At 48.4% G+C, this 24289-nt stretch overlaps 1 long non-coding RNA gene across 1 annotated transcript; it reads left to right on the top strand.

Moving 5' to 3' along the window:
• LOC137475665 (uncharacterized) lies at positions 1 to 23615 on the top strand. The gene is made up of 3 exons (XR_011000015.1): positions 1 to 3364; positions 3450 to 5738; positions 22635 to 23615. It is a non-coding gene; the product is annotated as an uncharacterized lncRNA (long non-coding RNA).
• The last annotated feature ends 674 nt before the right edge of the window (positions 23616 to 24289 follow it).

Consider the following 24289-nt stretch of genomic DNA (forward strand, 5'->3'; position numbering starts at 1 on the left):
ATCTGGGCCCTCTTCCCCGCCCCTGCACCGCAGGCTCTTCCTCCTTCCCTGCACTCCGGCTTGGTTGGGAGAACAGAGGCCCCTGCTGTGGGCTGCAGAGCGCTGACCCGAGCGGCCATCGCACGGAAAACTTCAAACAAATGATCCACTTCCTCCTCTGTTTGCTTTGCAGTCGCGGCATCTGGACTTTGCGCTCGCGGCTGATTTTTTCCCCCCTCCTCTGGTCTTCAAGAACAGCTAAAATAACCAACCGAGAGAAATGCCCACAGGGCTATTCCAGATTTTTTTTTTTTTATGATCATTATTATTATTATTTCCTTAAGGAGAGCAATCAGGTTCTTCGAATTTCCTTCTCTTTATAGTTTCTTTTTTTTTTTTCCCCTCGCCTTGGCCAGAAGTGAGGAGTAGACAGGGGAGCGAACAGCCTATTATTTTCTGCAGTTGTTTACTCGTTCTGTAGATGGTGCTTGTTCCCAGGGCTCTAAGCCTCTCTATAATTAAACCCAGTTTAATTGTTAGTTAGAAACGTCATTTCGGGGACTTTCCAAGAGTTACGGAGAAAGCGAGCCGAGATAACCATTTCACTACCGAGTCGCTCCCAGCCTGGTTTTTGCCCCGTTCTTCCTGTCGTCCAGCCACGGCATGGGGCTGATCTTGGAGTGGGATTGCAGCCAGCCCAGGGCCAGCAGCCCCTCAGCCAGAAGAGCCCTCTGCCCCTGCTGCTTTTGTGGTATTCGCTTGTCCCGTCCGCATTTGTTTTGGAAACTTGGGGTTTAAGGCTGTACATTTCCGCGGATCAAGTGGCAAAGGCTGAAGCCGAGAAGGAATTTTTTCCAGTGATTTAGCTTGGCAAACCCTGACTCCATGGTGGTCTGCCTTGCACTGCCTGCACACATGCTCAGCTCAGGAATTTAGCTGCTCACCCCACCTCGTGGCTAAAAGTCAGAGCCCTCCGGGCCAGAGTGGGAATTTGTGTGGGCATGAATTCACACCGAGCAGAGGAATGAAAAAATTGGAGCCTTACATCGCCCGCCAGAGCCGTGCCAGAACTTTGATAGATGCAAATGAATAAAGATAGGTAAATGAATAAATGAAAGTCAATTATTAAAGAAGATTACTGAAAAAGTGAATTAATGCAATGCCATGTTCACTAGCCTTCTTGTGTGAGTCAGTCCATCCAGGCCCAGCACATTCCAGTTGGGATACTATAGCTGGGTCTGGGAAGCAGGAATAAATGTCCAGAACTTCCCAGGCCCTTCTCAAACTTGTCCGCAGCACAAGGGCCACTTTTGGAACCCTCTTCTTCTCTGGGTCAAATGCAAGCAGATGCTAAAGTTGTCACAAAATACAGAGGGAAAAGATTCTCCATTAGACCTGTGCACACATTTAGGAGAGGAATTAAGAACCACTTTCCTGCATGAGAGCTGAAACAGGCCAGAGTGGCCAGAAGGCAGGGAAGAAGAAGGGGGCAGCAAATGAAATTATAAAGGCAGGAGATAGAAAGGATTACTTTTTCCAGTTGCGTCTGTGTATAAAACTGTGGGCTCGTTGGCACATGATGCTGTAGAGGTCAAAAGTATAAACCAGGTCAAAAAAGCAATTTGACAAATTTATGGAGGAAAAGTCCCTGGAGGTTTACTAAAGGCCAAGACAGACCTCTGCAACATGCTGCTGGACAATGCACAGCAAAAGTATCACTCTCTCATCCCAATTTTCCCCCATCAGCATTGACTGCTCTTGGAGGTAAGGGGAAAGCCATAACAGACCTTTGGTCTGATCCAGTTTGGCACTGGGATGTTCAAATCAGCACTATCTTGTCCCTGAGCCGCTGAGCACGGGTTCACACGCTGGCCTCTGCTAAAGGCTGGAGAACAGTCTCATGGGGTGACTGCACTCTTTGCCCAGTTTAACTCCCTGCCAGGGTAATAAGAGGTTACTTTGAGCACTGAGTGTAAACTGAATCCAAGCGCCAGCTTTGCCACAAATATATTTGATGATGGTGCAGCTCCTGTGGCAAAAGAACAAGGTTGCTATCTTAAGACACCTGCACTTCCCCTCACCTGGAGCCATTTGGCAGTCAGAAGCCTGCAGATCGGCTTGCGTCAGAGTTACTGAGCAAGAACTCGAGTACGAAAAAGCCTGAATTATTGAAAACAAGGGGGGGGGGGGGTGGGGTGTTTTGGTTTATTCTCCCTTCTACCACTCAGTTCCCAAAGTTTCAAGGTAGGAAAGGGAAGTGCTTTTGTCACAAGCAACGTTTTCCCCTGTGAGTTTCAGATGAGGTGGGCATTTCACTCCCTTGCTCCCATGGGAATTCTCAGGTAAACAGACATGTCTTGTCTGCAGGGGTGCTCCGATGTACAGAGACTGGGAACAGAGGAAGGACAAACCTCCTGACTTTATTTTTGCTGGGGGTGTAAAATGAACCAAGGCTTTCTGCAGTCACTATGCTATACATATCTTCTGGGTCTGATGCTATTTTTGTTGGCTGTGACCCTGGAGGTGTAGGTGTGGAAGTGCCTTTCTGCTGCTCTCTGCAAGCGGGTGTAGATGTTTCCTCTGTTCCAGGCGCCTCCTCAGACTCTGTGGCCATTCAGGGGGAGTAGGCGGATGTCAGCATGGCCTTTTCCCACCTGTCTGTAACTTTTTAATACTTCTTTTTATTTTGGCCTTACGCTTCTTCCATGGAACATCTCTGGGTAGCCACTGGGAGGTGTAAATGGCTTGAGATGGAAACCGCAGCTTGTAGGTGCGCCCTCTGCCAGGCTTTTCTGGCACCCGAGGAAGTCGAGTCTCTGCCTGCTCCCAAGCAAAAGGGATATTACCAGCTGCTCGGTGAGAAAACAAATTCACAGAGATACAGGAAAGTGTGTTAAGGTGGTGGGAAGCAACAGGAGTGAGATTCCTGGCAGCTCGGGTATGTAAACATTAATAAAATAGAGAGTGTGTGCATGTGTGTACTTTGTGGTGGCAGGAAACCCAAGAAGCTAGCTCCATTATTTTTGCTGGAATTGGTAGCAGCCATACCAGACAAATATTATAAGCCCTTAATCCTCCTGACTTTACACCTGTGAATGACCTGAAGACCATCCAAGGTGATCTAAATTACAGCACATCTTTACTAATTAGTAATGGGGGTTGGGATCTGATTTAGTTGTTCATAAAAAGGGCTTTCTGTTTTGCAGTAGCTCAGATGTTGGACTACCTATGGGGGATGTGAGGGGAAGGCAGGAGATGGAGGTAATGTGTGGCGTCTTCTGAAGTGTCACATGGATGTGACTAGCCTGCCACAAATTTAGCACCGGTGGCGCTGACAAGACACTGCAGTGGAAAAAGCAGAGATGTCCTTTTAAGCAGACACTGGGTAAGGAAACTGGCTGAAGTTAATGGATCTAAGTTATAATTTCCAGTGGAAATACTAATGCAATTAATGTATTTCCACACAGCAGTACAGCAAGCCCATACAAGTGTTTAGCTGTTTGTCATGACTGCTCAGGAGGCTGGCCTAGCCACATCCTGGGGTCTGTCCAGCTGCATCCAGACACATGCAGCCTGTGCTGAGCGTGGGAGCAGGGCTGAGACACACACCAGTGTGGCAGTAGGGTTGAGGGGCTGGAGGAGAGGACCATCACCAGGACTGGCTGCTGCATGGTTGTGGAAAGTGAAGGTGCCCGACAAGGAGCATCTTTCTCGCTGCCTGTGACCTCGGTGTGGGGCTGTTACTTTACCCCAGCTCGATGGCAGTGCAGTCCCCAGCTGAGGTCTGCACATCCTGTCTGGACACAGGGACAAACAGGAAAGCCCAACAGCCCCCTCACACAGCACCACAGATCTCCCTGCTGCCCACTTGCTGCTGCACCCACCACCTCCTGCAGAGAAACCTCCCTCTTTTTAGGGGTGTGTGCCTGTTCTCAGCGAAGTTATAAACCCTCTAGGGCAAGGCGCAAGACTCGTCTGGTCTCCTCCCTGAACATGCCGCAAGTGCGTGAAGCTAGAGAAGGGATTTCCATCCTGCCAGTGTGGTAATGGGAGCTGAGGAAGTGCCCAGCCTGGCTGCAGCAAGGCGAGGCATGGAGCAAGATGTATTTCTCATCAGTGGTGGAGCAGAGCCATGAAGCTGCTGTTGGGGAAGCTGGTGTTCTATCCTGCTGCAGGTCCCTGGAGCAGCACCCCATCCCTTCCCTCTGGAGAGTCCACATCCATGGGACAGCCTGTGCAGCCAGGTGCCAGCATCCTCTTTCCTCCAGGTCTCAGGCGGGCACATGGTCCTCCTGATGTCCCCAGCATCCCTGCTGGGCCCAACTCAGGAGCAGATTATTGTGTGCAGCAAGGGCACAGTTTCAAATAAGTGCCCTTAACCTGGCCTAATCTGCACAGGGCTCTGTGCCTGCCAGGGCAGAGGGAAGTCAAATATAGCTCACCTCAATAAATTGTTGTTCAGATTAAGGGAAGTGCCAGAAGCTTTAAAGAGGCTGTTGGCAGATTCCAGAAAAAAAAACAACAAGTGACACCTGCTGCACATCAAAACAGCAATTGCCTTTGTATCAATAAGATGGTTAATGCATGTAATAAGTGGTTGGGGACTTGGAAAGGCATAGATCTCAGAAACCAGGATAAAATCAGCTTTTTAACATCCTGCATCCATGGTCCCAAGCTGATACACAGCAAGATGATAATGCAGCACGGTGGCTTCTGTTTGCCTCTGCCTGTTCCCAGCCACAGCAGCCCTGGCTGCTGATTATTCAGCAGACATTAACCAGTGGAATGTTTCCATTTTTTTTTCTCTCAATAAAAGAGAGCTGGGACAAAATGCTTTCTTCTTTTTATTTTCTTTTTTGCAAAAGTCTAAGACAACTCTGGAGCCTCTGGGATCATGACATTTATGTGATATGCAGTGCTGGTGTCAGAAGGTGCTGCTTGCTGTGCTGGTGGCCACTTACCTCCAATGGGCTCAGCTGTAACCCTCTGAAAAATACCATTTTGTCCTTTCACAGTGGAGCTTGTCATAACCTTATTTCCAAACACATGGGTCGCACTCCACACATCTTACAGCTCCATGAGATATTTGCATTAGGGAGGCAGCTTGCTTTCCCGCCTATCCCGTTCCATCAAAACACACTTTTAGCACCAGGCAGGAAGCCAAGGTCAAGTCTCCTTTTCTTTTTTTTTTTGTTCCTCCTGCCTGCTCTGAATACATTATAATACTGACTTCAGCTCCATTATTATATCTTTTCCCACAAGACCGTTGCCTCATTCAGACCTCAGCAGGGAACATGTTTTCATCTCTGCCAGCTGGGCATGGCTGGAGAACCCTATGCCCGTAGGAGCTCCAAGGGGGAGGACATGGAGGTGAGGCTTTGCAGATTCCCGTGCACAGAGGATGAGGAGTTTGGTTAGCTCCAAATCTGGTAGGGCATTTCCAGGGAGCCTCTCCCACTGCCTCCCTTGTCAGGCCAGTAATGAGGAATGTCAATGACGATGGGATTCCTCTCATGTGTTTTTAAGTGCTTAAAAGTTAGGTGTCTAAACCTAATTAGTTGGACAGGCTTCCTGCATAGTCAATGGAGACAAATAGGCACCTCTAGTGTATGATTCATTTCACATATCTTGAAGTTTATCTTGAGAAGGGCTGACTCACCTGACAGCCAAGCACCCGCTTCTCTTCTGTGACTGTAAAGGCAGATCGGTAACTCACTGAGGATTCGACAGCTACATTTTGGTGTCCCAAGCTGGGCAAGGTGAGTACTACTCCCAGCTGTGGCAGTGGCTGTGGAAAGCATCATCACTTGGCTGCTCTGGCTTGCCCCCCTCCCACCCTGTTTCCCACAGAAGGTCCATTTCCAACTCTGCCCAAGAAGGGCTGGGTTTTAGTCTGCCCAAATCACATTATCAGCCCTTATCACATTATCAGACAAAGTTAAATATTTATAAAGCACCTGGGGGCAGGGTCCACATCTTTCTTCAGTTTGTATATTCCCTCGAGGAGCAAAGCCCCTGTGCTGGTTTGCAACCCTTTGCAGTCTGGTGTAATACAGCACCATGAGTCCATGTGCCAATCTGCAGGTCTTGACAAAATGCAGCTGGGAATGCAGAAAGACCTCATGGACATTGGGAAATAGGCAGGAGTGAATCATAAGAGTCAGGAGAAGCAACTAATGTGTGGGAAAAAGGCAAATGTGCTACCTCTGCACAAACATACAATAAGGAAGTATGTAATAATAATTATTGTTATTGTAATACGGCCTGGGTGAGCATTTGGGAAAAAGATATCTAATAACTGACAAGCGACATGGCTCGGTTTGTTTTGATCTGAAATTCAAACAATGGTTGTGTTTATAAGGCAATAATACGCAGGGTACTGGCACCACACCAACTATGCACTCCCCAAGTCAGGTTTATATAGGTCATGCCAAACAAATAATAGTGTTCTTCAATATAATTACTGATTCATTACAGAAAGAGAATGTAATTGAATCTGTTTGGATTTCAGGGAGGCGTTAGATATGGTAAATTCATACATTTGAACTCAGATTGGGAAAGCTTTGTGTGCTCGCCTAGTTCTGCTCATCCAGGAGTCAGAGATAAAATTCCCACTGCAGCCTGCCCTGGCAGCACGAGAACCTTCCCTCGGGCTTCAGCAGTTGCTCATGCTCCTGCTGCCTTTTGCAGACTCTTTCAGTGCCCTTTGAAGCACTTCACAGGTAAACTGGGAAACTAAACTAATGTTAGAGCAAGACCCGGATCCAAATATGCTGGACATGGCTCTTACCTCAGGCAATTGCACCTACCCCTTGATCCTGGGGGCATGTTGGCCCCTCCACTTCTGAACCTCCTGGTCCATAGCCCACTTCTGGATGTGTCTCCTGACACACATCAACTCAGCGTTACTGCAGGGGAAAGCAGCAAAAGGCAGAGGATTCGATGGGCTGGCAGTGCCCACCAGTTCCCTGGAAAAAGGCACCCCAGCTTAACTGGCACATTTGGCCACAGGAGAGTTAAACTGTGCTGTTCTCATCCTGGCATGAAGGTGGGATTGGGCAGTGGTGGGACCATGCTGCCACCCATCATGGCAAGCAGATGCTGCCAGCACTCAGCGTTAAAGGACAAGAGCTGGGCTCGGAAGGTGAGGGAGGACCAGGGCTGCTGCTCTGGTGGCTCTTGAATGGCTTTGCCACATGCCATTCCCTGGGGTGTGGTGGACTGGCATTTTGGCTGCCGTAATCTGCTTTCCCCAGGGAGACCTGGGCAATCCTACACCAGTCTGAGGTATTTCCTTCTGGCCTTAACCCTGTGTGGACCCTGCACAGCACACAGGGATGGATGACAGTGCCCAGAGTAGCGTCCTCAGCACCCGGCACAGCTGCCAGTACCAGTGACAGGACACTGCTCTGTGTGACACCTGGGCTCAAGGGGTTTACCTAGGAAAACGCAAGGCATTGTGGTGCAGCCTTGGAGTCAGCACCCCTCATGTCCATCACTGGTCCTGCTGCTGCTCTCCACAGTACAACGGGCAGAACCCCAGTCTCCTTCCTCCCTCCTGCCCTGCCCCAGGTAGCAGCTGCCTCTTAAAAAAAGGCCAGACAGGGCATAATATGAGGCTTCCAGAAAAATGGGGACCGTGCCGGTCACCCTGGTGGACCAGCACCCAGCGGAAGGAGCACTGATGGAGCACTAGACCCACTAGTCTGTTGACTTCTGCGAGCTTCTGAAGAAGTTCTTCAGGAACAAGTAGGGACCATAGTAATTTATGCTTTCAAAAGGTCTTTTGATAAAGGCCTTTCCAAGAATGAAACAAACCTGGCAGCAATGGTATGAAAAGTCCCATCATGGATTGAAAATTGAGTCAGAACGGGCAGAATGGGGGAAAAATCCATTAAAAGTAAAAGGCCAGTGTTCCAGCTGGGGAAGAAAAGTTTACTGGGTGGAAGGGGGTGGTGGGACCATGCCTAGCAGAGATGAAAGCAGCCCTCTGAATACTATTACAAAAATCAGTGAAGGGGGAAGAAGGATAAAAAGGCAACAGCATTTGCTGCCAACAAAGAACCATGCATTATAAATGCAAGCAAGTCTTGGCAGGACTGGGAGGGACTCCAGAAGATTCTAACTAAACTTGGAAATCCAACCACCATGACGGAGAAAGTTCAGTGCATACAAATGCCAAAGCGAACTGTTTTAGAAGAAATTGGGCAAGCCTCTTACTCTGAATTAGAAGTTGTGTTGTGAGGGTCAGCAGTGGACAAGGCAATAACTGCTCAAGCATCACACATAAGACACCTGCACTGTGGGTCAGCATGAAAAACGTGTCATGTATAACCTGGGTACCCACCACACTCCATGCCCACTTGCCCACTGTGAAGCAGGACCTAAAGAAACATTGTAAGATGGACCATACTGAGTCAAGATCAAAAGTCCATCAAAGGCAGCATGGAAGAATAGAATCAGGATCAAATGCAGAGCTAGATGGGGGACTTCTTCCATGAAGGGACGTTGAGGAGTATAATATTATTTCACTTGCAACAGGGATGAGGAAGGCTACAAAACAATAGCTCCCTTTAGCAACAACTGGCTGATGCTTTCAGTTTATTTGTGCTCTGCAAGTTGAAAAGAGAGTTGTAAAGGTGCTTTTAAAAATAGTTGCAAGGAAGTTTGTGCTTTGCCACTGCCTCTCAGTACTGTTCCCGGCTGGATGAGATCTGCTGATAAGCTTATACCCGGCCTGAACTCAGCCACCTCTGCGTGCCAAGCCACCCGGAGCAGTTGCCGACACCCACTGCATGCAATTGCCTTGTGGGCAGCCTCCAGCCCTGGGCAGCAGCTGGTGAAGCCCTGCCTGTGCACTGAAAGCCTGCTCACATCCGTGCCCGGCTGTCACGGAGTGGGGACTACACTGCAGGGCTAAATGTGGTCCCTGGCAGGGCGTGGTGACACCAAGACCCATCCAATAAGAAATGGAAGAGGGGGCTGTGTGTAAATAATTTACTAGTATGACCTGGCTATCAGGCCCTTGTTTATTTTTTTGAAGTTACTAAAGAACCATGTTGATTCTGAAACAAGTGTGGGGGACCAGAGAAGTGACATAGAACAAAGGCATCCGTCCCGTGTGTGGCAAGGCAGCCAGGCTGGGAGAGGACAGATGCCTTCTGAATGTCCAACTTTTCCTGCATACAGAAGCCTTTGTGGAGAAACCAGAGAGGGAGAAATGCCCCATATTCTACAGGTGGCTGAACCAGAAAGGTGGGAGCATTTGCCACATGCTCTGTGGATGACCAGGGAGGGAAAATCTTTGGCTGGATGATGTTTGTCACTACTTCAATCAGGGTTTCTGGGTGCCCCCAGCTACCAGTGCTGTGCTGGGGCCACGGATCCACAGGGAGGTAGGCTTTTGGCTGAGAAACAAAAGCAAAGCATGGAATTACTGTCATCAAAGAGGAGCTAATCATGCATCTGACAAGAGCAGAGACACTGGGCCTGATGTCTGGGCTACCGTGAAGTGCAGGCAGTGAGCACTGCGGGGATGACGTGATGCTCTGCTCCACAACACAGTTTCCTTGGTGTTGTAAAGCCCAGGCAGCCTTGAAAATCCACAGCAGGATGCTTCCTCCTTACCTCCTTATCTCCTTACCAATCCTTTGCTTTCTGTAAGGGGATAAAAGGTGTTGCAGACACATGAGACATTGATTGCTGGCTGCTGGGGCTGAAAAAAGAGGAAGGCTAATCCTCCTACTTTCATATTCTTTTTTTTTTTCCTATAAGTCTTTGTTCCATACATCATGTGGTCATCAGAGAATCTAATTTTTCAGAAGAGCATGCTGTTCATGTTAGCTAGCACAGAGAAAAACATGAAAACTCTGAAGTGTGAGTCAGAGACTAAATTCAAAAGCAAATGTACAGAATTCAACATTTCTGGTTTTATTTTTTCTTAGTTGTGTTCCTTAGGTGACTGACAGTATTTTGGAACCTGACTGTCAAGCATTTGGGATTAGTTCTCTTGGAAGGGCAAAGATGTGGGCCCTCTAGTGCCACTTGGGAAATGCCAAAATACCAGCCCACAGCTCTTCAGGGGGAGGTGTTACTTGGCAAGTACCAAGAGCTTAATCAGAAATATGGGAGCGCCTCAGATGGTCAAGGAGAAAACAGATCAGTTTTTCTCTTTAGGTCTCCTGCATGTGGCTGGTCCAACTGGATAATAGGTCCAGCAGTAACTCATAGCAAGCAGGAAACTCTGCCCATTCAATGGTTGCCTGATGTCTTGTGTGAAATGAGAGTTCAGCCAGTGCTGCTTCGTTTATGTGTAGATGGACACTTGCTATCTCCAGGCCTACAGAGTAAGCACTGTTGGGCATATCAAAGTAATTTTTAAGAAGTCTTCTGACTCCAAAGCTCAGTGCCTTTCAGTTTGTGTACACTGAGCTGAGAAATCATGCCCACTAATTGTTACTGAAGTGGGCAGTTGGTTGGCCTACCAGTACAATGCCAGGATGCTGGGCAAACTTCTCCCCCTCCTTCAAAGTTCAGATGTGTTTGAGATGTGCAGCTCAAAGATGACCAGTCTGTTACCTGTAATATTGTCAATGGACAAAAATCCTACAAGTTCAAGATGTGGTGGATGTAACTGTGTCTGTTGCAAATGGAGCTGTTCCAAAATGCAAACCAGAACTTCAAAGTGTCACTAAAATGCTGAAGACCCATTGAGGAGCAAGTGTTGCGTGGTAGATGGTAAAGGCTTTTTAGATGAAACTGTTCATAAGAGGAAGTCTGCTGATGAAGGGAGGATCCTACAGTCGCCTCCAACAGTATAAGCAGAATGAAAAGCCGCAGCAGCAGCAAAAGCCAGCAATGCACCAAAAGATGTGTTCGGCCTAAATCAGACCAATAAATTAGCTGTACTGGTGAATTAATATGCTAACTACTCCACATGTCCTGAGCCCTCAGCTCCAAAGCTCATCCCAGGAAGAAGGTTGTTGCAATGCTGACGCTATGGAGAGGCCTGGAGCTCTGTCCCATAGCTGAGTTGTGTATCTGTATGACCAGTTTGCTTTGTGAAGTGCATACATTTCACAGAATCATAGAATCATTAAGGTTGGAAAAGGCCTCCAAGATTATTGAGTCCAGCCTTTGACCAAACATTACCACATCAACTGAGCCATAGCATTAGGTTCTAGATTCAGTCATTTCTTGAATGCTTCCAGAGATGGTGACTCTACAACCTCCCTGAGCAGTTCATTCCAATACTTGACAACCCTTTCAGTGAAGAAATTCTTCCTGATGTCCAACCTGAACCTCCTGTGGTGCAGCTTGAGTCCATTTCCTCTTGTCCTGTCACTTGTCGCCTGGGCGAAGAGACCAACCCCCACCTGGCTTCAGCGTCCTTTCAGGTGGTTGTAGAGAGTAATATGGTCTCCCCTGAGCTTCTTTTTCTCCAGGCTAAACATCCCCAGTTCCCTTAGCAGCTTGTCATCAGACTTACTCTCCAGACCCTTCACCAGCTCCACTGCCGCAGAGCAGAACACAGGTTTCAAGGTGTGGCCTCACTAGTGCCGAGTACAGGGGCACAATCACTGCCCTGGTCCTGCTGGCCACACTATTGCTGATACAGGCCAGGATGCCACTGGCCTTCCTGGCTGCCTGGGCACACACAGGCTCATGTTCAGCCACCTGTTGACCAGCACCCCCAGGTCCTGTTCTGCTGAGCAGCTTTGCAGCCACTCTTCCCCCAGCTCCATGGGGTTGTTATGACCCAAGTGCAGGACCCAGCACTTTGCTTTAATGAACCTCATACCACTGGCCTCAGCCAATTATCCAGCCTGTCCAGATCCCTCTGCAGAGCCTCTCTTTTATACCAGAAAAAGTAAACAGTAAGTGGTTCTGTGTATGTATTAGACTAAGAAGAGTGTGCATATTTGTGTGCTTGTGCTGGCTTAAGGAATTGTGTATGTGCATAAGAACAAGTGCTAGTGAATATGTAGCAAGACACCGAGTGGCCATCACACATCTGCAAGCGAACGCTCGAAACTGTGGCAGAAACAGTATGAGCTATGACAGGGAGCAAGAGTGAGCAGGGCTGTGTGAGTGCTCGTTCTGTGAGAGCTCACTGGGTGGTTTTGCCAGCTGTGGGGGGTGTGGGTCTGTACCGACAGCAGGGCAAAGGAGCAGTACTGTGGGCACACGCACCCACACGCATGGGAAGGGAGCGGGAAGGGAGCAGGACAGGCACATGGCACTGCAGTGCTGGAGGGGAGGTGCAGGAAGGCTTTTTCCCAACTGTTTATACAACAGGGTTTGACTCAGCAAAGAATTAACATGGTAAAGAAAAATCTAGAAGTGCTCTTGCCAGCTACAAGCAGAGTGATCAGCATACACAGGATGTGGTGAGAGCTAAAGGCGTCCCGTTATTAACTTCACTTTTATTTCAAGGGGATTCACTTCTCTGTTCTTGTTCCCATTTGAGAAGTGAAACCTAAGGTCATGGTACCATCACAAAAGAAATACTGGTCACAGCTCATTTGTTTTTCTGCTTTATTATTATCTTTTAAAAGGTTACTTTGCTTTTCCTTGAATGGAAGTTATTGAAATTGCTGGTAACACATGAAGTCCTCACTCTCTGTTTCTCTCCTGAGGAATTATCCCATTTGCTCTCATTTGAAACTGTTGACTCTGAAGGGAGCGTTTATACCTCACAGTATGGTGCAACCCAGAGCAGAGGGAAAAATGCAGGTTCCTTCTAAGCACATCCAGAGCCTGTGCACTGCTCACAAGGTGCTTTGTAAACATTTATTCATTCTTGTACACTTGCTCCCTTCCCTCCCCAGTCAGGTGAGGAAATATTATTGTCACCATTTCACAGATGGAAGAAGTGAATGCAGATAGGTCTGGTGACTCACCCGTAACCGCTGAGGCTGATTTAGAGCTGAGGCGTTAAGCTCCCAGCCACCTAATTTAATCCAGCAGGTCACGTTCCCACCCAGGCCTGACAATATAGGCAGTGCCAGCTCCATCTACCTGCCACCCACTTGTCCTGTGGAGCAGTAACACTCATCTCCGCATTTGCAGAATGAGATCAGATTGCTGTGGCTTACTCCACGCGGTGTTGTCATCAGAGCGCGATATATCATTACGATATCATGATGCTATTAGGCCTGAAACTAACGCAAGGCCACGCACAGAACAGAGGTAGGCAGTTGAAAATCAGCGACCGTGTGCTCCTCCACCACATCACAGGCACACACCCTGTACCAGGGTGTTGGTTGATTCCACCGCACTGCAAGGATCTGCAAGCAGTCTGCATGCTGGGCAAGGTCTCCCCACCTTGTCTTTTGGGGCCTGGGTTAATTTCTGCCCATGCAGTCCTGGTGCAAATGTCTGAGGGAGGAAAGATTGCTCTGTGAGGAGATGGAAGGAAAATGTTTGCCTCTTGAGCGGAAATGGCTGTCAAAGAACATGGTCAGGAGACAAAGATTATGGCCCCAGTTCTTCATGAGGGTAGTTGTTATTAAGTGCTGAGCACTTACTGGAAACTAAGCCTTCTAAAAGTGGTTCACTACAAGCATTGGGAAACAGACCCTTCAGTGTCTCATCAGAGCTCAATATCCAGGGCCACATGTTGCCACTGCTGTTTGCTTTTGCTTTGCTATTTAAAATCCTCACCTATGTTGTTACCCTCTCCCACACAGAATCAAGAACAACAATAATAAAAAAACCTAGCTCCTTATCATCTTCCTTTGCTTTTCACACTGTTTACACAGGGCATGATTTCACTCATGCCCAGCTCATTGCAGACGACTCAGATTAGTCAGCTCCCCTTTCTGAGACTGGTTGATCTGGCTGGCTGGGACTTGGGCCCCACGAGATGCTGCTGCACCTAGCTTCATGCTACTGGAGGGGAGGTCAGCTTTCCCTGCATGAATCTTAACTTCAGTTTTAAAATAAAACACTTGGTATTTTCATCTTTGGAATATAACCTTTGCAATAAGTCATTTCAGTGAATCTGGTGTTGCTTTTTGCCTTGTCACGTGCAAAACTTGTTTGCATTGCCATGATGATGTTTGCAGAAAGATCCATCTTGATTTCTGTGGGATTGGGACCTGTCTTTCAGGGGCTGGTACTGTACCTGTTGGGAGCAATAGCAAAATGTCCACAAATTTCAAAGTGTGAGACATAAAAGGTCTCAAAAGTACTTCAGAGCGGGAAGGGAATGCATTTGAGTGCCAGGACTGTTTAGAAGCCTCTCTACATCTGTTTCAACCATCATGTGTGGGTTCGAGTTGCACTGGGACTTTGAAGGGAAATGGGTGAGTCTTGAGCATCTGGAAGGCAGATGGGTAGTTCTTCCTCTGGCCCTCCTTTAGGAACTAAGTGCCACTCACACTGTGCCAGAGACAGGAGTTGTAGAGAGTCAGGACAAGACCTTTCTGGGCTGTTGTATCCGGAGCTGAGGTTTCTTTTCCTGTCTGAGGCTTGGAGGGTAGAGCAACCAGTGGCAGGAGAGCTTGGAGTGGCATGTGGAAGAGCCTCAAGTCAGCACCGTTCATCCACAGAAACAGAAGATTCATTGTTGTTGAACTGGCAGAAAGTTAATCTCTTAGTTACAATATTACTGGGCTCTACTTGCTTTTATCCTTCCACAGTGCAAGGGGCAAGGGGCTCAGTAGGTCAGCTGGCTATTACCTGACAGCAACTGCAGGGACCCAGTCAAGGCCCAGAGTGTGACCTGTGCCTCCTTGGTTAGATCCTTTTCCACAGTTCATGTTGTTCTTTTATAGCCCCTGTTCACGCTTCAGTGTGTTTTGTGCTAAACAGAACAAAGTAAGAACCCTGCAGAGAAGAAAGCCGAGGCCAAAGCTAGGTATGGTCGGCACATCAGCTGTCCTGCAGGAAGAGTGCACAGTGTCAACACCACTGCTGAGAAAGGAAACTTCAGTCCTTAGAACAGTGCAAAACACAGTGCCTAAATTTCAGGGGTCCCCAGTAGGGAAGGCAGCTGTGCCAGCTGTGAGAGACAAATAAAATGACTAACTGAGGAGTCAATAATATAGAGCAAACACCCAGGTAATACCCCGCCTTCTTCTAGGTGGCATAAGTCAACACCCAGTGGCACAGGTAATCAGAGCCCTGAACAGCACAGGGCTTGTTTGCTGCTGGTGTAGCTGCTGTGCCTACCCCAGCCACAGACCCCTGCTCCCAGACCTAATCCACTAAGACAGCAAGTTACAGTTTTGCTGGCCAAAAAATTTCTACATGGGAACAGGGAGCAATCCTCACTATCTCTTGCAGGTTCCAGCTCAGCAATGTGTGCTACACCCATTCATCTAAATGCAGAATTAGTTCTGAAACTAATGATAAGGCTTTAAATGCCATCACACAGCTAATTTATTTCCCCACTGTCCCAAAGTGCTTCCCAGGTGCTTAGCTGCCAAAATCTCAAGGCCTTTGTTGTCAACCTCAGCAAGACAGCTCTGCATTGCACCATCTTTCCTATTCATGTTGGGTTTCAACCCTTAATGCGCCAAGCCTCGGAGCCCCCAGCAGTGGTGGGGAGAGGGGCTGTTCTTGTCTCGGCTCAGCTGAGGAGAAGCAACTTCTCCCTGTTCACAGAGGAATTGGGTGCTGGAGCACCACCATCAACTATTGCCTCCTGTCTTTCATGTGCGTCTTCCCTCTTCAGAGCAACGTGCTGTGCCTTTATGTCAGTGGAGCTGCACAAAAGTGAGCTAGGTGTGATATCACACTACAACACACTGCCTGTGCTGAAGGCACAAGGTCATCCCACCCTTGGGAAGGGGAGGGAGGACACGGGTGTATTTACACACACATGAGCACACCTCGGTGGCTTTGTGTAAACACGTGTACCCACAGAGTTTCCATTTGGAGACGTGCTCCATGTGGCACGTATCTGTTCAGGCAGAAAAACATCGCTGCCCCAGATCCTGCATCAGAATCCTTTTTTGTTTTTTCTCTCTTGGGTTCTGGAGTTACTTCTGGTTTACAAAAATATCACCACAGGGCAGCCTTCCTGATAGGTGGAATAGTTTCCCCTTGAGAAGAAGCTGGTGGAAATCCCCTCTCTTGAGACATTTTTAACTCTGCCAGAAAATGTACAGTGGGAGTGACTGCTTTAACTAGTGAGCTGACTGGGATGAGCTAATGGGTTTTTCCATATCTGGTGTCTAGTTCCAGGGATTTCCATGAATTGCTGTCAGGACAGAAGAAGGCAACAGATTGCAACTGTGGGATCTGCTGTTTCAGCTCCACTGACACGTCATTCCCCCAGGACACCCAGTGACCTGGTTAATCTAGTTCTTTGCTTCTGACTTCTTGTAAATGATTTATCAACTGGCGTGGATCCCTGTTTGCTTAAGGAGGCGTGTGATGACCTCTAGCAGACCGGCTGCACTGAGCTGCAGCCCACATTTGGCACCCAGCTGCTGGTCCAGCTCGTGACCCTTGGCACGGGGAGCAGGAGGACAGGGCTCCGGCAGAGCCCGATGGTAAGGGCTCCTGCAGGGAACTGTGGGTGGTGTTTACAGGCTTTTGTGGAGAGCCCTGGTGACTAAGCCGTCAGCTCGTAGGGGAAGGCACTTGCAGACCTGCCTCGGCCTGTCCTGACCCCCACGGTGTGTAGGTCCTGGCTGGGAGACTGGCTGTGTTTGCTGTGTACAGACTGCAAGGTGCAAATCCTGGGAAAAATCAGCTGCTGCACCAGCACCAGCCATCAGGACCATGTACTCTAGAGAAAAAAATAACATGAATGTCTGCCACCTTGTCCATCCTCAGTGATGATACTGGTGTCAGAACCAGTTGCAGCTCTGGAGTTCTTTGTCGTGCATAGGTCAATACCCACACACAAAACACTGCAGCTAAACAGAATTGTGCAGATCTAAACTCAAGTGCTCAAGCCAGGGAGATGAGGGATGATCCTGCAGGCTTTACATCCTGCCTTTGTAGGTGAGGCTAGAGTGTGAAAAGACATCAGATACCACAAATCAGGCACCCCCCTAAATACTGCCCCCTAAATATGGGCAACTCCCTCCCTGCCTTTCCTCCAGGCCAGTTATTGCTGCTTCCTGCTCTGATTGTTTCAAATCTGGTTATCTTGAGTTATGCCTGTTCTGGCAAATATGGTGCAGCAGAGGGAAGGTCCTGTTCTCATCAATGCTGTATGCATGCCACAGATCACAGAGATTAGCATGGGAGGAACAACTCAGATGAGCTGCTCGAGGCAGGCATTGAGAAACTTACAACAGAGCTCTGTAATGTTTAGAAAAATAAAACTACTTAACAGGGCCATACTGAATTTTCAGATGGCTGGAGGCTGTTTCACAGGGGCAGCACCCAGCAGAAGGGGAAGCTGGGGAAGCCTACTCCAGCACCAGCCTGGACAGCCCTGCTCCCAAGAGGCACAGTGTCACACCACCCTAGGGCCACACATCATCAGGGAGGGCTGGCTCAGGCTGCGGTGAGGAACCTGCAGCCACATGTTGGCAAAAGCATGGGGTGTGTTTTCTTCTCACACAAGGGTGGATCTGGAGCAGCTTTCAGCTTCCTGGGAGCTGAGAAGTGGGTTTTTTTTGTTTATAGCCCAAGAGGATAGAGGGTGCAGCTCCTGTTCCCTGTTTTTGGTGGCACACCACCAGCTTCCTTGCCTTGTGCCTCAACAGGAACCTCTGTGTCCATGCATGAGAGGCTCCCAATCTACACCTTGTAAAGCAACCCCCATCACAGAACAACACACAGCTGGTGGGATATGTGAGGGCTGTTCCACCTCACCAGGAGCAGTCATAGCTACCTTGTGACTCAAAACGTAAAACCACGCCCCCAAAAATGTATTCAGTCTAGGCTGAACCTACATTCTCTATGATAATCCCAGTCATAGAGCAGAGAAACAGGACAGGGAAAGAAAGAAAGGCTAGTAAATTATCCCAAGTTATATTTCCAACCTTTAAATGTGGGTGGAGGTACCGTAGGTACAACCTTCAATGTAAATTTCCAAGTATTGGTAGATATTTATATGGGCAACTGAGGGTTCTGTCTTAGTTTCAAGCCCAAACTCACTGTTAGTACCACCATACACAGACTTACTCTCCAAACAGCAGAAAAGATCCCAATCCATGTAGAAATTATGTCCTTACCAGTAACACAAGTACTCGTACTCCAGGCTCAAACCTCTTGGCTTTGCAAACTCAAACTGGTTTGCTGAGGACAGCACAGGTGTAGAGTGATGCAAGTGCAAAACTCCCCAAAAGCACTCCTCTATCCCTAGGGCAATGAAACAAGAGCTAAGTTTTCTCATTGAACTCTTTTGTAGCAGTGACACATTAAAAAGAGTACCCTGTCTTTGGCAGAGCTGGGATTGGAACCTGCTTCCTCTCATCTCCAGTCTCCCAGACTAGGGGAAAGATTGCTTCCAGGTGCCTGGCCGTGTTCTAGTCCTGGCTACATAAGGCCATTTCCTGGTCCATTATCTGTCTATTCCAAAGAGGTCCGATTTTGCACTTTTTGACTACAACCAAACCATTTTATTGAGCAGTTCTGGTTTTGCTGTGCTAAAATCACCCACCCACCCGAGCAGTTCAGTGCAAGACAGAGAGGTCACACCTCTCAGCTGGGTGTTACCATAAGAGATCCTACCAGGATGCTCTGGTCAAGGTCACAGCTACCTGCCATGTAGTCAAGGCATCCTCCCTTACCACCACTGTCCTTGAAAGACTGACTCAGAGTTAAGAGGCAGCTGATCCCAGTGTCTTATCCAGGTCCACTGCTGATGAGGCTCACATTAAATCTACTGGCAAGATTTAACAAAACTGCATGCAGAAAGGAACCGTTATGGATGAATAGAAGTTAAGGGAATAATAACCTGCTTTTCTTGGACTTGGTCCAGTATTCACTAAAGGGATTTCCATGAGCATTAGTAGAATTCAAATCAGACCATAAATTTCTTGCAAATTTTCTTTTGCTTTATTAAAGCAGAAGAAAACCCCAAACAACCAAACTAAAAAACTATCTTAAAAGTTGTTTCCATTTTTTTCTTATATATTTATTCTCCTTTATGCTTCTTGGCACTGAGCAAAGTATATCCACTCTGACAAGCCCGTGATCCAAGTACTTCCCGTACCATGAGAAACGCATTCCTGAGCCCCCCAGCCTTGTTGGCCCTACAGAACTGCCTTAGTCCTGCTCCACTTCCAAGCCTGTCACTCATACCAGGCACCGGCACAAGAGAATTACACACCAAGAGGACATTCTTCCTATCTTATTATCACCTTCCCAAGCTATCAATTAAAAAATGTCAGATTTCTGTACCCTGTGGATGTCATCTGCCTTGTTTGCACAGTTTGTTCTTGCAGGGTTTTGACACACACTTCCCATGAATCGTCTGAGGAGTAGTGCTGCAGGTATCAAAGCACTTGAAGATGCTGTCATAGTGTCTAATTGGATTTCTAAAGGACATTGCTCCTGCTGCCTTTTGATGTCAGTGCAGGTTGGGCAACTACACCCCAGTCCCCATCTCTAGGTACTGAACACTTTTCAAGTCTGGGTAACAGTCTCGCTCACCTCTTAGAATATAGTACGTGAGTCTCACAGTGTTGTGAGGATGCAAGAAGTGATGATTATGAGTTTTCAGGAAATACAGAAATGGGACACTTCCAAGTAAGTTAACTAAGTAACTTTAATCAGAAAGACAATTTACTAACATTTTCTGCTAATAGCAGCTCTGTAGATTCCCATGATTCCCACTGCCAACATCTCTAATACGGAAATAATTATGACCCTTCTCCTTCAGAAGGCTGTGTTTTATCTCATTTAAAATAGAGAGAGAATGAAGATACATCTGTCAGCGTTAGCTATGTTAACTCTCCCTTTTCGTCCCCATGCTTCAAAAATATTAGAAGCATTCAAACCTTAAAATGGAGTCACAGAGATTTGCAACGGCTGTAAGCCATTAAATGCTTGGCTGTATTTTTTTATTGAAACTATTAAAGCAATTTACTATACAGATCGCTTTGGCAAAGTAGGGTTTAGATTCTTGTTAGGTTGACAGCCCTATATCCCCAGAGGTCAAGTACAATGTGCTAAGGAGACTATGGCTCTCTCTTCAGGAGAGCTGCCAGTGCATCAGCCAGAGCACGTTAAAAGCTTGTGTGAGGTCTAATGGAGCTGCTATTGCTCTGATTTCCAGAGAGAAAAAAGCCAAAAGAGTTTGTTAGAATGCAGTCTTGTCTGCCCTTTGGTTTTGGGTAGAGAGTGTGCGGCCTGTGTTTGTGCCCCGCTTTTGAAAGGAAGGCGTTTCTGTGTCTCGGCATGCTGGGGGGCAGCAATAGGGCTGCCATCTAGAGGCCGAAGTGACCTTCCAGCACATTCCCTGGGACAGCAGCGCACTGGCCATCACCTGCTCTCCACACTACCTACCTCTAAAGGATTCCCCATTTCTAAATAAAATTGCCACACTACAGAGCATTTCTCCATCCACATCTCTCATTCAAGGATTGCATATACTGCCTTAATCAATCCAGCTTAAGAATAGCCTATATAGATAATTGATGCATCTGCCATGGGGATGAAAGTCAGTATGAAATATGAGATACAAAGCAGAAATACTTGAGAGACTCTGAGGAGCTCTAGGTTTCTGGGAATGGTGTTAAATGTGTGGTATTAAAAGATTATTAGCAGCAAGACTCAAGCATGGGACAGGGTTTGTGTTGCCTATTAGGCACATCAAGCCCTATAGCCAGAGTAAGCATGATTTTCATCTGCTCATTCCATTGATACTCCTTACTATTGCCAGGCTTTGGAAGAGTTTGCTCTGGAAATGCCCCAGAACTGTATCTGGTTTGGCTCAGAATGTGCTTTTCTCCCATCCCTACAGTGATCTCATTCCTCTCTGACAATAAGGTAGGGAGCCAGATTTTCTGTGACCAAGAGCAAGCTCTGGGTGCCTAGGCCTGGACACTGTCCTTCCCAACCTGTTCCTAGACTGAACACTGCAAGTCAAACTCATGTGAACCCCTGGCAACTGAAGCCAGTCTGTAACATGTCTTGGTGTTTACAGCCTGTTCAGAAAAGTTGTATCTTAGCTGTTGCTTCTTTACCATGGCTGCTCCTCTATTTTGCTGCCTCATCTTCTCTCTCATCTGGCTTAGGAATGGCCTCTCCCCTATGCATTTCCCTACAGCAGGCGTAGGAGTCATTTAGTACTGACAAATGTTAAAGGGAAACAGGCAGAGAACTCTCATGGCAGCCTCCAGAGTGCCCCATGCTAATTTCAGGTGTGTTAAACCCTGCCACCTCCACACACCTTGAGCACACGAGGAGGTTGAAGTGGAGTAGGAAGGTGAGGGCTGCAGGGCAATGATACCCTGGTCTTGTAGCTGGAGAAGTTCAAACAAAGGCCCTCACAAAGCACTTCAGTTTTGCTTGCACACTGCCTGCCCTCCACCCTGCACCCTCCACATTGCAAAATCCCCTGCTGATGTGACTAAGAGTCACATTCAGCGGCCTCAGCATCGGTTTTCACCTCTCACAGCCCTGAAATGGAGACAGGGATGTGTGATTTGCTTTCTCTTCTCCTTACCTAAGACTCTCTGACCATGGGTGATTTATGTCCAAGGGGCTGGAGGGACATTTCTGTTAATACTGTTGTGTGAGTGGCTAAATAAAACCAGATCTGAATCTCACCAGTGCTGCTTACATAAAGAAAAGAGGAAGCAGCCACTGACTCCAGCAAGCTCTAGCAAAGTTCTGCAAGAAGCTGCTAAAAATAGTGCTACCCCTACATTTCCATCCTGCCTTTGACACAGTCACAGCTTTCACATCCCATCGGCCTCGCCATTTCCTTGTGGCGGGCTTGCCTCACGCCCCAGCGTCACCAACAGCCCTTCCTGCCTGCAGACAGCCTCAGGAGCTTTGACGTGCAGGCAGCTCCTTCCCACCCTGCTGCAAGCAAACACTTCCCCTGCCCTCTTTACCTGTCCCTCAAAGGAGAAGTAGGGCAAGCCCCAGTGACAATCTTGCCCTAAGAGGACGCTAAAAGTCCCAGAGATACTGAAGACCAGAAAAGCTTTCCACAGTGGAGGGTTTTCTCGGTAAATGAAATAGAGGAAAGTGTTTGTTTGAGTACCCTGGGTTAATATTCCCAAACACTACCTTTTGACTGTGGTACTTATTCTTGGAGGACTTGGAGCTGAAAATGACCTGAACCTGCTTCTTGGAGTAAAAAGAAAACAAGTAAACGCAGAGTAGAGGATGGGATGTGAAGAGGAGCTCTTCTGCGTGGTCTGAGACTCAGGTGCCCCCATCCCTGGAGCCAGGGATGCGGCTGTTAGCCAGCCAATGATGCTGTGTGCATGCTGGATGACAGCACATGGAAGATGGAGCTGCATTGGCAATGTACTGTAGGAAGAGCAAGAGTGTTGCCAGTTCTGCTGGTGCTGTTCCTGAGAGTTGAACTCAGAATGGATGGCATCACTGTTCAGCTAAGGATAAAGCAACAAAGTCCATGAAGCCAGATGAAATGGAGACTGTTGAAAATTACCCATGTTGTTTGCCCAAGGATTTCCAGATCCTGGGGAAGTAATGCCCATGGGAATTTGGGCCAACAGAAAGATCATTAACATTTCTGTTTTTCCTTCTTTTCAATCCAGCGGGTACCAGAAAGGGCAAGGCATCACATGCTGGATTCCTGAGAGACAACTGGGATCAGGGAAATCCAAGACCAGAGCTGTGCCTTCCTCTCCGGACCATAAGATGATTAAGCATCTAACCACCTTGTTGCCATGCTGCTGGAGCAGGGGTCCAGAAAGTCTGGGAGCTGATTCACTCCTTCAGGAGTTTGGAGTCTGGCTGTTCTGGCCTCAAGTTCTCAAGCAGAGGGACAGGGACTTGAAACTTCACAGACCCTGATTCTACTTCCAGGTATCAAGGGTGAACCAAGAAAGCCAGCTGAGTCTCCTTGAAGTAAAAAGACTGATGATAAAGAAGACCTGAACTCCTTCTCCAGGGACAGTGGATGTTGTGTTGGGGTAGGAAGACTTTGGAAGAGGACTGGAATGTGGAGAGGCGTTGACTTGGTAAGGGCCAGAGGTCTTGGGTGAACCCAGGGAAAGAGCCCCCAGCCAGCCTGCAGGACAGCCTACAGAAGTAACAGCCCTGTTGTAGGCACTGGGTGGTAAAACAGCAGAAGACCATTCTGCTCAGAAGTCACACCTAGGCGACAAGACATTTTCTCCAGACCAAGCCAGAAGTTATTTCCTGAAGCCTCTTTGTCACCAGAGTCCTTTGGAGGAGTGGCAATATTCAGCGTATACCTAACACTGTCCAGAAACAGGCCATGGCAGAAGGGTGCAGCCCCAGTTCTGGGCAGCTCCTGTGGGTACACGTGAAGGGGAAGGAGGAGGATGGGGATGGGGGTGGGGGTGGCAGCTTCCTCAGCAGACAGTTCTGTTTCTCAGTCTAGTGCAGAAGAGAAGCATTTGTTAACTCTCACTACTTCTGAGCCTTTGTAACCACTCTCCTCTCAAGATTAGCCTGCGTGGGTTTCCTGGGTGCTTGCAGTTTAACACCTGGATCTTCATTCAAGCTCCCCATCTCCCTCCCTCACCCTGCCAGAGCTCACAAAGGTGGGCAGCCCGGACCCTTGGAGCTGTCAGTCTGGGTCGCTCAGATGTTGTGGGGATCGGGGAAGCGACCCTGCAACCACCACTGGGCTGGAGAAACAGGTCCCCGGCCCTTCAGAGCATTTCTCACGGTGGCTGTCATGACAAAGAGACTTCCAAGGGTTCGAGGAAGTGCCAGGGAGTCAAAATTATGGGACCTAGATTATCTGCACACAAAGACGTGCCTTCCAACAGACATGTCCTCCAGGAGATCTGCACATGGCTCACCTCCATGCTTGATTTGTGACACACACCGCCCCCCACCACCCCCCCGCCGCTCCTCCACCCTTTCCTTCCGCTCCCCGGCAGGTGAATGTGCTGAAAACCGCATGGGGGCCGAGGACAGAGCTCTGTATGTGTCTGTCTGTCTGCCTGTCTGTGTCGGGGGTTCCGCAAAGGCAGAGCTCTGGGCCACAGCGCGATTTGGAGGCGATTTTGGAGTGTCTAGAAGCGCGGTTTCCGTGAGGCGGTGCCACAGCGCCACCTGGCGGGCCGGCCGCCGGCGGGCCGGGGCTGCGCGGGGCTCGTTGGGTGCCCGGGATCCGCCCCGTGGGAAGCAGCGATGGCACTTCCCGCTGGGATCGCGCTGCTGACGTGCAGGGCAAACCCCGCTGTCACCTAAACAGCACCGTCACGGTGAAGAA

The sequence above is a fragment of the Anomalospiza imberbis genome, chromosome 6 (assembly GCF_031753505.1).
Source record: "Anomalospiza imberbis isolate Cuckoo-Finch-1a 21T00152 chromosome 6, ASM3175350v1, whole genome shotgun sequence".
Classification (NCBI taxonomy): Eukaryota; Metazoa; Chordata; class Aves; order Passeriformes; family Viduidae; genus Anomalospiza; species Anomalospiza imberbis.